This window comes from Pavona decussata, unplaced genomic scaffold, assembly GCF_977016875.1.
Source record: "Pavona decussata unplaced genomic scaffold, jaPavDecu1.1 SCAFFOLD_2, whole genome shotgun sequence".
In the NCBI taxonomy this organism is placed as follows: Eukaryota; Metazoa; Cnidaria; class Anthozoa; order Scleractinia; family Agariciidae; genus Pavona; species Pavona decussata.
The window spans coordinates 916087-928216 of record NW_028145426.1 but is presented as its reverse complement, the minus strand read 5'-3'; positions in this window follow the sequence as shown (position 1 = coordinate 928216).

The following is a 12130-nucleotide window of genomic DNA, read 5'->3' as shown; positions in this document are numbered from 1 at the left end:
ATCGTTGTTTGTGACGTTAGGTACAGTTGTCTTGTAAGTGTTACGTCTAACAAAGTCCTTGTTAAAGTTGTTCTTGTTGAAAACGTTGTCTAAGTAGTTGTTTTCGTCTGCGAGTCTGTCAGGTGAGTCACAAACCAGTTGTGCTCGCCTTGTTAACGTCTGTATAGTCGTTGCTTTGTGAGAAGTAGGGTTGAGGGATGACTGGTTCAGTAGTCTGTCAGTATGTGTTGGTTTCCTGTAAACCGTAGTACTTGGTTTGTTGTCGTTGTTGTTACGGGTAACTAAGCAGTCTAGAAAAGATATTTTACCACTTTCTTCGATCTCCTTAGTAAACTGTATGTCAGCGTTCTGTCTGTTAAGGTGTTCGCGAAAATCGTCGATTTCGTCTTTGTGTACTGCTGTAAAGGTGTCGTCTACGTACCGTAACCATAGCGGTAGTGTCCGTTTGTAGGTTGCTAGGGCGTTACTATCAACGACTCAATCTGGAAAGCTGGTTTACTAACTTAGAACAAACGCCACTCAACCGTTGCCTACAACTACCTGCACCATACAAACGACTTATTGACAACAACAACGAAACAGACAAACAATAGACATTTTACTAACAATAGACTCACAGACTTTTTGACTAACAAAAGACGGATCGAAACGCACCAATCACTTTTTACAGTCTTTACAGCCAATGACATCACGGCTTACTGACAAACGACCAATAACATCTGGGCTTCGTTGACCAATCAGGTTAACAACCCGAGACGTATATACCACCTACTGACCTTCCACAATTCACTTGACTCTGAAGATGACTTCCGCTCAGGTTGTCGAAACGCCAGTCAAATTCACCACAAACAGTCCTTCTCAGGACTACACTCACCCGGATGATCCTTCCATCTGTATTGTGCGATTAGGTTATACTAATTTTCAAGTTTTCCAGGACACAACTTAGTTGTTAATAAATAAATAAATTAATTAATTAATTAATTACTTGAATTCTCTCAATTTAGTATCGCTGTATTATGATTACCGTCATTTCTTACGCTTTTTTGTCTAATGCAATACTATTTATGTAAATAGCAATACAAATAAACTGCTGTCATTGATAGAACTAGCAAAAATGCATTGATTATAATAACTGCTGTTTTTTGCCCTCTTTGGTCTTGAGATCTCGAAGAAATTAAGTTATTCACGTTAGGTTAAACTTGTGTAATCACAAATCCGTTTGTTTGTGTCGGACCCTGTCCTCAAACAACACCTTAATTTCCACTTAGAAAAATTGAACTTAAAGTCATTGGGAACTGCAGTCTTCTTTCTGCACATTGACCTCTTTTGTTAAAAATGGTGAAATAAGACCTTCAATTTGCTACGAAATAATTCTAGAACAACGAGAGGAGAAATATCAAATCAATTCCTTACAGGAACAACTCTTACTCTGTTCTAGCGCATTTTGGAAACAAAAATACGAAAACTTGAAAAACATTAGCCTAACATTTTTCAAGTTTTAATCCATACCGGCCTACTCTGTCTCTAGCCGGAGGCACTAATCGACAGTTTTATTGCACTGTGGTGATAATTCATAACAAAACTAGACAATTATTTTGTTGTTTCTGTCGTCAGACAGACATTTTTGAGTTTTGAAATGACATCAAATTTTCGTGATACTTCCCCTTTAAACACGGCCACTTAACATTTTCATCAAAGCTTCTAGAATTGTTAAATTGTATGCCGTTTTTTAATTATCTAGCGAGGGATTATCCTCTAAAAAACATTGAAGGTTGACCCTGCAGTCAGTAAGTAAGTAAGTGAGTAAGTAAGTAAGTAAGTGAACTTTATTTAGACAGGGCAGCTACGGGGCTGTTATCCTGAGGGGCCCTGTATAGTAGTAAAGTAGCCATACAAAGTTATCATTGATAGAGTCCTTTGTATGTATGCGGGGTTCACTCTCCCCTGTCTCGATTTCTGTTGCCAATCATTTAATTATCATTTGTCACAAGCGCAATGCAGCAAACGTGATATTGTATTTAACGCCTCGTAAATAAATGAGAATGCTGTGTTATTCGGTCACTGACACAGGCATGCTCAGAAGAAAGAAATCCGAGCTTTTCCAACAGGAGTCGAACCTATAACCTTCCGACTACTAGTTCGGGTGCTGTACCTCTAAGCTACAGGAGACTCGTTGGAGCTAGGCCATTAAACTAGTTTGAAGTGGCAAGCCTCCACAGGGTGGGTACTCCCCGAAAATTTTTGCTGGGTGGCCCCCCGGAGCAAACATCCTGCATAGTGGTTGGATTCCAATATGGATGTGTTGCAAATGGGCAACAGAAGAACTGTGATCGTATATTTTAGGTAAATGGGTCATTTGTGGGTTTGGTAAGTTGAAGGAACGATAACTTCTTTCGAAACTAAGCTGACGGGTGGTCAGTGTTTTTCTTTATTCCAAATACAAGCTTTAGTTAGGAAATGACGGGTAAATTATTTTGACCAACTCCAGCAAACAGTGAACAAAAAGAAACCAAGATAAACGTAACTGCGAACTATGGGTATAAGCATCGTCGGCTATTATATTTACCAAGTTTTGGCAGTAATTCAATAAACACATTTAAAGTGCCTATGATCCGAAAAAATTTTTTATTTAGTTTTAAAGGCTACCTTAAAAAATGCAGGTTTCCAAAGTTTGAGAACTCTAGGCCTAAAAATGACGATTTTACAAGCCTTCAAAGTCGTGCTATTTTACCCTAAAAAATGGTCAGGGGAATGGGCCGAGATTTTTCCAAATTCACCAAACCGTGACATCACTTTGTTGCCACGGGTTTGTTTGCGTTGTCAAAGTGCCTTGTTGGGAAGTGAGAGAGCTTGGAAGGAAACATGTCTAGTGATTCAGAAATGAGCGAATTTTCAGATATGTCCGGTAACCCCAAGGACGAAGATGTCGAAGAGGGAAACGATGAAGATTACGATGTAATTTATAGCGAAATTACGCCATATCAAGACGAACCTCTGGCCCAAGTTGACGCTGGCGACGAGAACACGGGAGAGGAAATCGAAGTCGGCGAAGAATTAGACATAATTTTGGGGCCCACAGTTTTAGCTAGAACTGTGGGCCCCAAGATTATGTCAAGCACATAATATGTAACGCCTTGCACACCTTTTCGCCTGTTTCCTCCATGTAAATCCGCTAGCGTAGGTGCAGATTTACGTAATGTAAAATTTATTTTAGTCTTTTATGTAGGTATATATACAGGCCACTTATGTTGTATTATAAAACTCCCTGACGAAGTGTGCGTTAGTCACACAAAACGCGTAGGAGATAATAAATCGTTTTACAACTGTAAGAGTTCGCAGACGTGCTGCTCACTAGTTTTATCTAAAAAATTTAAAAAAAAAATGACCGTGAGGTGTAAAAACAGAAGCATGAAACTTGTCTCACCTGTCGTTTACTTCGCTCGCTAAGTTCTTCTTGACCTGATGGAGTAGTAGTATCCCTCGTTGGGATTGCGTCCTTTTACAGGCAATACTTTACTTTATCCCCGCGGCCTCCATGCTGCTTAGAACGGGTAAACTGCGTTCATAACACGAATCCTCGAAATGAGCCGAACAGAGTGAAGTGTATTTTGACGTCGGGTTCTTGAAATCATGCCTATGTCTACGGACAAACTGGACCCATTTGGCCCTCACAGCCGGATCAGCGGGAAATTGGTATATTCGTTTACCCGGGGTAAACGATCTGTTTTGGCAGCTTTGCTGGTTTGGCGTACCAGCAACGCAATACCGCCCTCGCTGCCTCTTTTCCTCCATACTGCGGGAACGAATTTGGCAACAAAGTGACGTCAGAGGTTGATATCACGTGGTATTTTGGCGGCGCGATTCAAATACCATTTTTGAGATTAAAATAGCACGACTTTAAAGGCTTGTAAAATCGTCATTCTTAAGTCTACAGTTCTCATACTTTGGAAACCTGTATTTTTAAAGGTAAACTTTAAAACTAAATGAAAACAATTTTCGGTTCATAGGCACTTGAAGAAAGCCTCTTACTGTAGTAAGTGGGGGTAGCTCTCCGCTTTTCATTTAAAACATTGGCGTGTCAAAAAAGAGATGGCAAGTTAGGTGATATGGAGGCTATTCACGTTAAATAATGGGTGACATAAGGAAACATAATCAAATTATGACTATGAAAATTTCGTACAAGACAGAACCAAAAAAGGCAGCTTCTCTTCAAACTTGGCACAGAGACAGATAGTCAAGACGGAACAAAAATTTCGCATTTTAAATCCGACGAAATGTCTACGAGACGAATTACAAGACCTGTGCAATGAACTTTCAAATTTGCCACCTCTGATGGACCAAATTTCTGGCATTGAATAATCTTTTCTGAAGGGTACAAATGATTGTTGTGCTGCTGGTACTAACGACACAAATAAGGGATTAGAGAATAAAATAATTATGCAGTGTATGTTAACTGCTTAGTGGATGACCATGTCGTTAGGCGTACAAATTGAAAATGTTAACCGTTTGTCGTAAAAAGAGTTAGCCGTTAAACAAATCTGTACCCAAGATTTGCCAGTTTCAAAGAGCCAAGAGCTCTAAAGACCCTTTACTTTTCTGGTCTCGTGTTTAATACGGCTAACATTCCGCCCTAGCACGATCTGTTATCGGAACCAAAAATAGTTGGCCAAGTCCGGCTTTTTCAACGGGCGACCCAGAAGTCTTACTTTTTCTTACTTGAACTGGTTTTTGTAGGACGAGTTGACAGCTTTTTGTTCCAGTGTATGTGTTGAGGGATGACCGTATGGCCCGAGGGATACTCAACAAAGTTTTATATGGGGAGACTCCTCCCGAGGTCAAAACCCTTACCCTTTTATATACCATTTTTGACAGGAAAGGCAACCCTTTCATATACCCTCCATAGACGATGATACCCCTTTCAAATTCCTAAAGTAGGAACACTTTCTTTCTTCGTTGGCTCTGTTCGAGATATTTTGAAAAGCTCTTTGAAATACCCAAATGACAGTTTTCCCTTCCCTGTTTCTATACTTCTATACCTCGGCCCATGGCTGCCACTGCAAAGCATTTGTGGCTCTGCACAGACGAGATTGTTCAGGTCAAACCAGGGGCATGAGTTTTGTAGCTCTTTGCATTTGCTGAATATAATTGTATGTTTTGATTAACGGTTGTTTGTGGCACATGTACCTGTATATAGGGAAAATAACACCAGACAAGAATGCTTATAAAGATAACCGTTCACGTAAGCTCAGGAGATTGCCAAGTTTTTAAAGTCTGTCAGCAAACTTAAGTTTGAAATGTGAGACCACCATTCAGCTTTGTATCCCTGATTTAAGAAAACCGACTGTTTTGTCAGGAAGGGTGATTAAGGTACAAAAATGGCCAATTTAGAAATCGAGCTTTTTTATCGGTGCCAACGTCATGTTTGCAGCACTCAGAGTAAGGAGTAAGGTGTGGGAGTGGATGTGGAGCCCCAAAGCAGCTGCAATTTGGTGCATACTGACAAACTGATTTTCTCAAAGGTATTGAGAGTGCAGCGATAAACAATTAATGGCTTCTTAACGAATCAGTTGAAACCATCCTGAAGTGTGCATCAGGGATTTCCTCTCCCGCCGTAACTGTTTGTTCTTCCAGCAGAATTGTTGTTTAATAAAATATAACAAAATAAAATATTGAAGGAATTAAGAGCAATTCTCCAGGAAAGTGAAGCAAAGTTGGAAATGAAAATTTTTAACCCCCCTTCATTTTTTGTGTGGAGGTAGGTTACCTGGAGGGATGAACAAAAACAGCCATATTTGGATCGGCAGGTGCGTCGTTGCCATGGAAACCGCACTTGATCACGTCGGCCTGAGGTCTATGTTTTGACCGAAAAATTCACTCTCAAATAGTAAAAATAAACGAGTCTGGTTCTCGAGTACATGTGAACCAATTCAAATGAAATTCATACAGAAGGTAAAACCACTCTCCTAGTTTATAAAAGATGCTGTTAGAGTATTTTAGGTTCTATAATCAAGAAGACAATGTTCGTATTGCTATGTTGCCTGTCAGCCATTTTGACAAGAAGGAAAAACAAGCACAACCATATTCGCTATTTCTCCGAAAGTACTCTTTCCACATAAACCAAATTAGCAGCAGGGCTTACATAGATATTGAAGTTTATAAATATTATAAAATCTATTTGGGGAAAATTTTATTCTGGCCATGGGTATTGAAGACATCCGAGGCAAGTTGCAAAAAATTGCAAAATTGGAAATGTTGAGGTCTCCACTATTTGGTTCAAACAGGCTTTAGATAGAGAATATCAGCTTCAGAGGTTTTTTCATTCATCTTATCTGTTATCTACATTTGATTGATTAGGTTTTGGCCAACGAATTTGATGAAATATAAATTAAAACAAAGCCCACCTTGCAACTTTTGGGAATTTCTTCAGGATGCTTTTGTCGTATAGGATGGGTCTCTCCTCAGTTCGCTCGCTCCATTTTCTTGACGAAATCTTGCACAGACTCTAACGGAAAGGACAAATCTAACTGCCTAGCCTCGCCGAACATCTACTTTTAGACCAAAGATGATGATGTGTTAACCCGAATAAAGAACGGTCACGAACAGGTCAAACACAGTCGTGTGTCGAGTATCGAAATAATCCATCAATACAATCCATCCAGGAAGTTAAATAGATGCATCAAGATCACAGCTGAGCAAATGCATGTCTGCGACGATTCTGAATAAAGTCTTTGGCTAAATCGAGCCGTACATTCCGTGGTGCATGGTTGAAAAGTGAAGAAATAGTTGTTTACGACCTGTTTACGACCAAACGTATGTAGACCGGAAATGCGAGTAGCAAAACTGCTGACCGGATGTAGTTCTAAGTGCGATATACGCGCTTTTCGTTTGTTTGTTTATTTTTGTAGCTTCGGCTAATTGTCGCAATGGCATTATCTCTTCTTTAGATATTTTTGGTACAATATATCATTGATAGGGGGATAAAAGGACGACTTTTGATCCGCTTTTATGACTGTTTTACAGTGGTGATAAAGAGGACAAAATAAAGGCGCTTCACTGATCGTTTTACGCAACCACATAAGCCGCCCATGTTTCCTGGGTTTGTTTGTTTGTTTGTTTTTTTTAATTCATTGCTTATTGGATGTTAAGGATGGCCTGCCTGTAAGATACGTCGCTGATCTGGGGCATTAACGTACACATTAGAAGTTACGAAGTTGGAATTTTTGACCCCCCTCTCCTCCAGAAATAAATAAGTCCTCTCCAAGCCGATAAATTTTCACATTCAGTACCTAATACCTGCGCAATTTTGGCATTCTTTCTGTTTATTTATTTATTTATTTATTTATTTATTTATTTTTTGCCGTTTTTTTTTTTGGTGGGGGGAGGGGCGACCGGACGTAAATTTGTGCCGTCGATCAAAAACCTGTAAGGGAAATTTGCATATCGTCGTGCGAAGGAAAATATCCTGGTCGGGACAATGGAAAGTTGGTCTCTTTCAAATCCCAAAAGGGACGTTTCGGTTTGTGAGTGCCGTGGAGATAATATAAAACTCAGTCAATTTCAAAGGGATATTTCCAGGCACGTGCAAGCCTACGGACTTAGTATAAATCGCGACGAAATGGATCTTATTCGTTGCCGTGCAGGTAAATAAATGTAACATTTCACGCGCATTTTTCATTCTCTTGTCACGAATAGTTTATCATAACTGAATTTGTAATTGCATTTTCACAGTCTAAAGAGCTTTTTTTTTTTTTTTTTTTTTTTGGGGGGGGGGGGGGTGCAGCTATTATGATCATGCGTTCAATTTTCACCCAAGCTTCATTTCCTTTGTTTTTGTTTTCATTCGGTTATTCTGGTTTTTTTTTATTTTCTTTTTGGCTTTCTTCACCATTGCCATTGTGAAACGACCCCATTAAGAGAGGATATCATTACACATACATCCGGTGTTACATCCCATTACATTGTGTTATATCCGGTCAGCAGTCGTGCTTCTCGGACTTCCGGCCTATGCGTTCAGTTTATTTACCATTCTTGGCTCGTCGACTATCGCAATATCTGACTCGATTTTAGCCAAAGATGTTACTTTGGATTGTTCAAAGGCATGCATTTGCTTTGTACATCGATCTCGACACATTTACTTTACTTCCTGGCTGAATAATATTGATGAATTTAGGTGCTCGACGGCAGAAATCGCAAGCATTACGACCATGTTTTGGACTTTGTCAACTGTTCTTTGTCAAGTGTATGCGGGCTACTTGTATCATCATCCCTGGTCTGAAACACAGCAAACTGGATATTCGATGGGAGTAACTGTTAGTCTGCGCTAGATTTGGTCAAAAAGACGGAACGTGCGAAGGAGAGACACTGGAGAGAACCACGCGACGAAAGCATCCTGGAGAAATTCCCAAAACCCTCAAGGTAGGTTTTGTATCAATTTATATTTCAACAAATTTGTTGGCCAAAACCTTATTTACTAAATGTAGGTAGCAGACAAGATGATAAAAGATACTTTTGAAGCTGATTTTCTCTATCTAAAGCCTGTTTGAGCTAAATACTAGAGCTCTCAAAATTACCAATTTTGCAATTTTTTGCAATTTGTCCCAGGTGTCTTCAGCACCCATAGCCAGAGTATAGTTTTCCCCAAATTGATTTTATGATATTTAGAAACGTCAATATCTATGTAATCTCTGCTGCTAATTTGGTTTATGTGGAAAGAGTACTTTCGGAGAAATAACGAATATCGTTGTGCTTGTTTTTCCTGCTTGTCTAAATGGCTGACAGGGAACATAGTAGGACGAGCATTTTCTTCTTGTTTATAAAACCCAAATTATTGTAACGGCGAATTTTATAAACTGGGAGAGTGGTTCTAACATCTGTATGAATTCCATTTGAATTGGTTCGCATGCACCCGAGAACCAGACTCGTTTACTTTTACTTTTTGAGAGTGGAACTTTTACTCAAAACATGGTCCCAAGGCCGATGTCATATAGTGCGGTTACCATGGCAACGATACATCTGCCGATCCAAATATGGTTGTTTTTGTATATCCCCCAAGGTAACCTACCTACACACAAAAATTGAAGAGGGGTTAAAATTTTTCATTTCCAACTTTGCTTCACTTTCCTGGAGAATTGCTCTTAAACAGTGGGTAAGTGAAATTAAACTGAATCAATTTGCGAATGATAAAAATCTATTTTGTGCCAGCTTGTCTTTCCCCAAGAATGCCTTAAGAACAGTTGGAGAGTTCGGGGATCTGGCTAGTTTAAGTCTGAACATAGAAAACTGAATTAATAGGAATTTCGCCGACGAGTTGAAAAATAATAAGCATAATCCTTTACAATTAAAATGCTTGCGTAATCCGGTGAAAACTTTAGGGAATCCATGTCTCTTATTACGAATGTATCTTCAATTTTAAACAAACGTTGGCATGCAGAGGGCAAGAGACCTTATATTGTTCGGAAAGTGATGATAATCAAATCTTTAGATTTGTCTTAGCTAATTTATCAGGATTCAGTTCTTAGTGTTCCTAAGGAAATTGCATCTGTCGTAAAAACGAACTTTAACGTCTTATGGAAAAAACAAGAGAGGCAAAATCAAAAGAGCAGCTTCATATCAAGACCAGCAGAAAGGTGCCATTTGTATGGTAGATAATCCTTTTCAAGGCTTTTAGTCCATGGGCCAGAAAGTGAAACCCTCCCCCCCACCCCCCCCCCCCCCCCCCCCCCATCTCGGCATTTTTGCAGACATGTATCATTTTAAACCTCTACCCAAGGGTATTCCAAAAATCGATGTTTGCACTCGATCGATTGGTGGGTGTGGCCGTACGGCGCCATTCTTTATTTTAATCAAAGTGCCACAGGCTACCCAACCCGACATTTTAAAAACAATCTTCATAAAAGCTATTATCCATGGAATTAGCACACAAAACTACGCATACTTACTCTTCTCCATCTCCTCTGTAAGATGATACCTCAACTTGCACTTTTAAGCTTCAAAGTTGACTACTGCGCATGTCACAAAGTTCATTCGGCCTGTGCAAGGGGTATATGTGAAGTGATGTATAAGAATTACTCATGCTGTAAATAAAACAGAGCAGTTACGTACCTTTACTAGATTTAGTAGATTGCAACCTCTTCAGATTCACTGGAAACAATCAGTATGAGTTGCTTGTCTCACGATGTAGTCACTGGCTGTGGTCCGCAACGTATTGACTTCTTACTGCTAGTCTTCATCAGGTGATGGGGTCGACAGGTTACGCATCACCATCGTCAGCAGACCATTGTGCTACAAGTAGTAAAAGTGATTAATGTTCGTCACCCAGTTTCTCCGTGGTACATTTAAGAACAGATCGGCGCATTCAAATACAGTATCAGACATGTTGTCGTAATCGAGACTGCTGTCATGTTCATCTTCGGGGGTGGCCAAGGGGCTGGCTATTACATCTGCCAGTTCTTGAGGCATCAGATTGCCGGCAGTCCAAGAGATTTCAAGCTGTCCGTTATTGACAATGGTCCTGCCATGCTCATCAGGTTCGGCCGGGGAATACCTGTTGTTGGGTCGTCTGATTTTCTTCCATATAAGAGTTTGATAGTTAGCTCTTCGGATATGCATTCGGAGGCTCTTGCGACAAGGAGGAAGAAGACTTATATCCACTCCGTCGTAGTTTGTCAGCACCATTCCTGGCTTTGTACTGAACCTCTCAATAAACTTCTCATGTCTTAGGTAGTTGATGTCAGTCGACTTGCTGCCATACATTAGGCACGTAAACTTTTTTGGATCTTCAAATACGCTGTTTTCTACGTCAACAAATGTTCCCAAAGCATGGAATGTGGGAAGAAACTCGGGTTCCTTTTTAAGGAGTTTCAGGGGCGTCACTTTCCCATTTCGCACGAATGCGCTGGTAGTATCGCAACCATTAAATGCGCGCAGGGCTGCGAGGGCAAGATTAACATCAACTCCGAGATCTCTTGCAACTGCATGGATATTCAAGAGAAGTCGCTTGTCACCCGTCGCTTGTTTTACTTCGTTGCACAAAAACCTCCTCCAGTCACGAGGAACTTTGGTAGACAGCTCTTTCACTAGATGTGCCTTAGCAGAACCTCTTCGAGATCGTTCTACTCCTTTGATTGAACAGGGATGATAGGAGTCCGTCACAAAGTCAACACGCTGTGCCCGTGGGAGCTGATCAAAAACACATTCAGCTAGCTCTCCAAATGTGCTTGGAAGAGAAATCATTGCCTGCTGAACCGCATTCCCGTCTATGATGTAACAATCAAATGCCACGGTGGGTCTCTGTACCAAGTGCAAGTTCTCTTCTAGGGAATGCATCAACTTCGACTTGTCAGTCTTTATTAGAGCAGTATCTGCAGTAGCCAGTGCCCAAGGTATCTGGCCCGACGGATAACTCAGCACGTTTTCCAAGCTAACTTGATGCTCTAGCGACAGTATCTCCAGTTGCCCAAAGACTTTTCTCTCTGCTGTTATTTCTATGTTTCTTCTTTCCTTTCCGCAGACCATTGATGATTTTGCTTGGGTAGAAAACGTTTTGAGATTCTGTTTCTTTACTGGAGAGTGAAAGGTGGTCTTCTCCTCTACTAGTCTTTTCTGGACAAACTCCCGATGGGCCTTCTTTCCCATGTCATCAGCCATCAGTATGTCACTTTCGGCATCTTGGGGCACAGGAGCGCCGAATGAAAGACAGTATAGCGCATCTTTGTCTTCGATGGTGAATGGATTGGTGAAATTACTAATGGCCTGTAAAACACTGCATGTGTCTTGCTCGCTCTTCACAATTTGTGATCCTCTCACCTCCTTGTGCGATGTAGCCTCCTGGCTGTCCATACTTGCAATCTCTTTGGTCGTTTGCAGATATCGATAGCTCGCTCTTGTGTGCCGTGTACGACACCATCTGTAGTACGCCGAATGATTCCTGCTAAAACCAACAATGCCGCCGTGAGATTTGGCATGGCGGTTGATTGTTTGCTTGATGGTGATGTCTACATCGTTCCTGGATGATGGTACATCCGATCTGTTGACACTGAAGCCATTGCGTTTCAACAATTCTTCCGCTCCGGGATGTGAATTTTCCAGGTTTAACATAATGACCAGGTAGAGTACCTTGCATAGTTGGGTG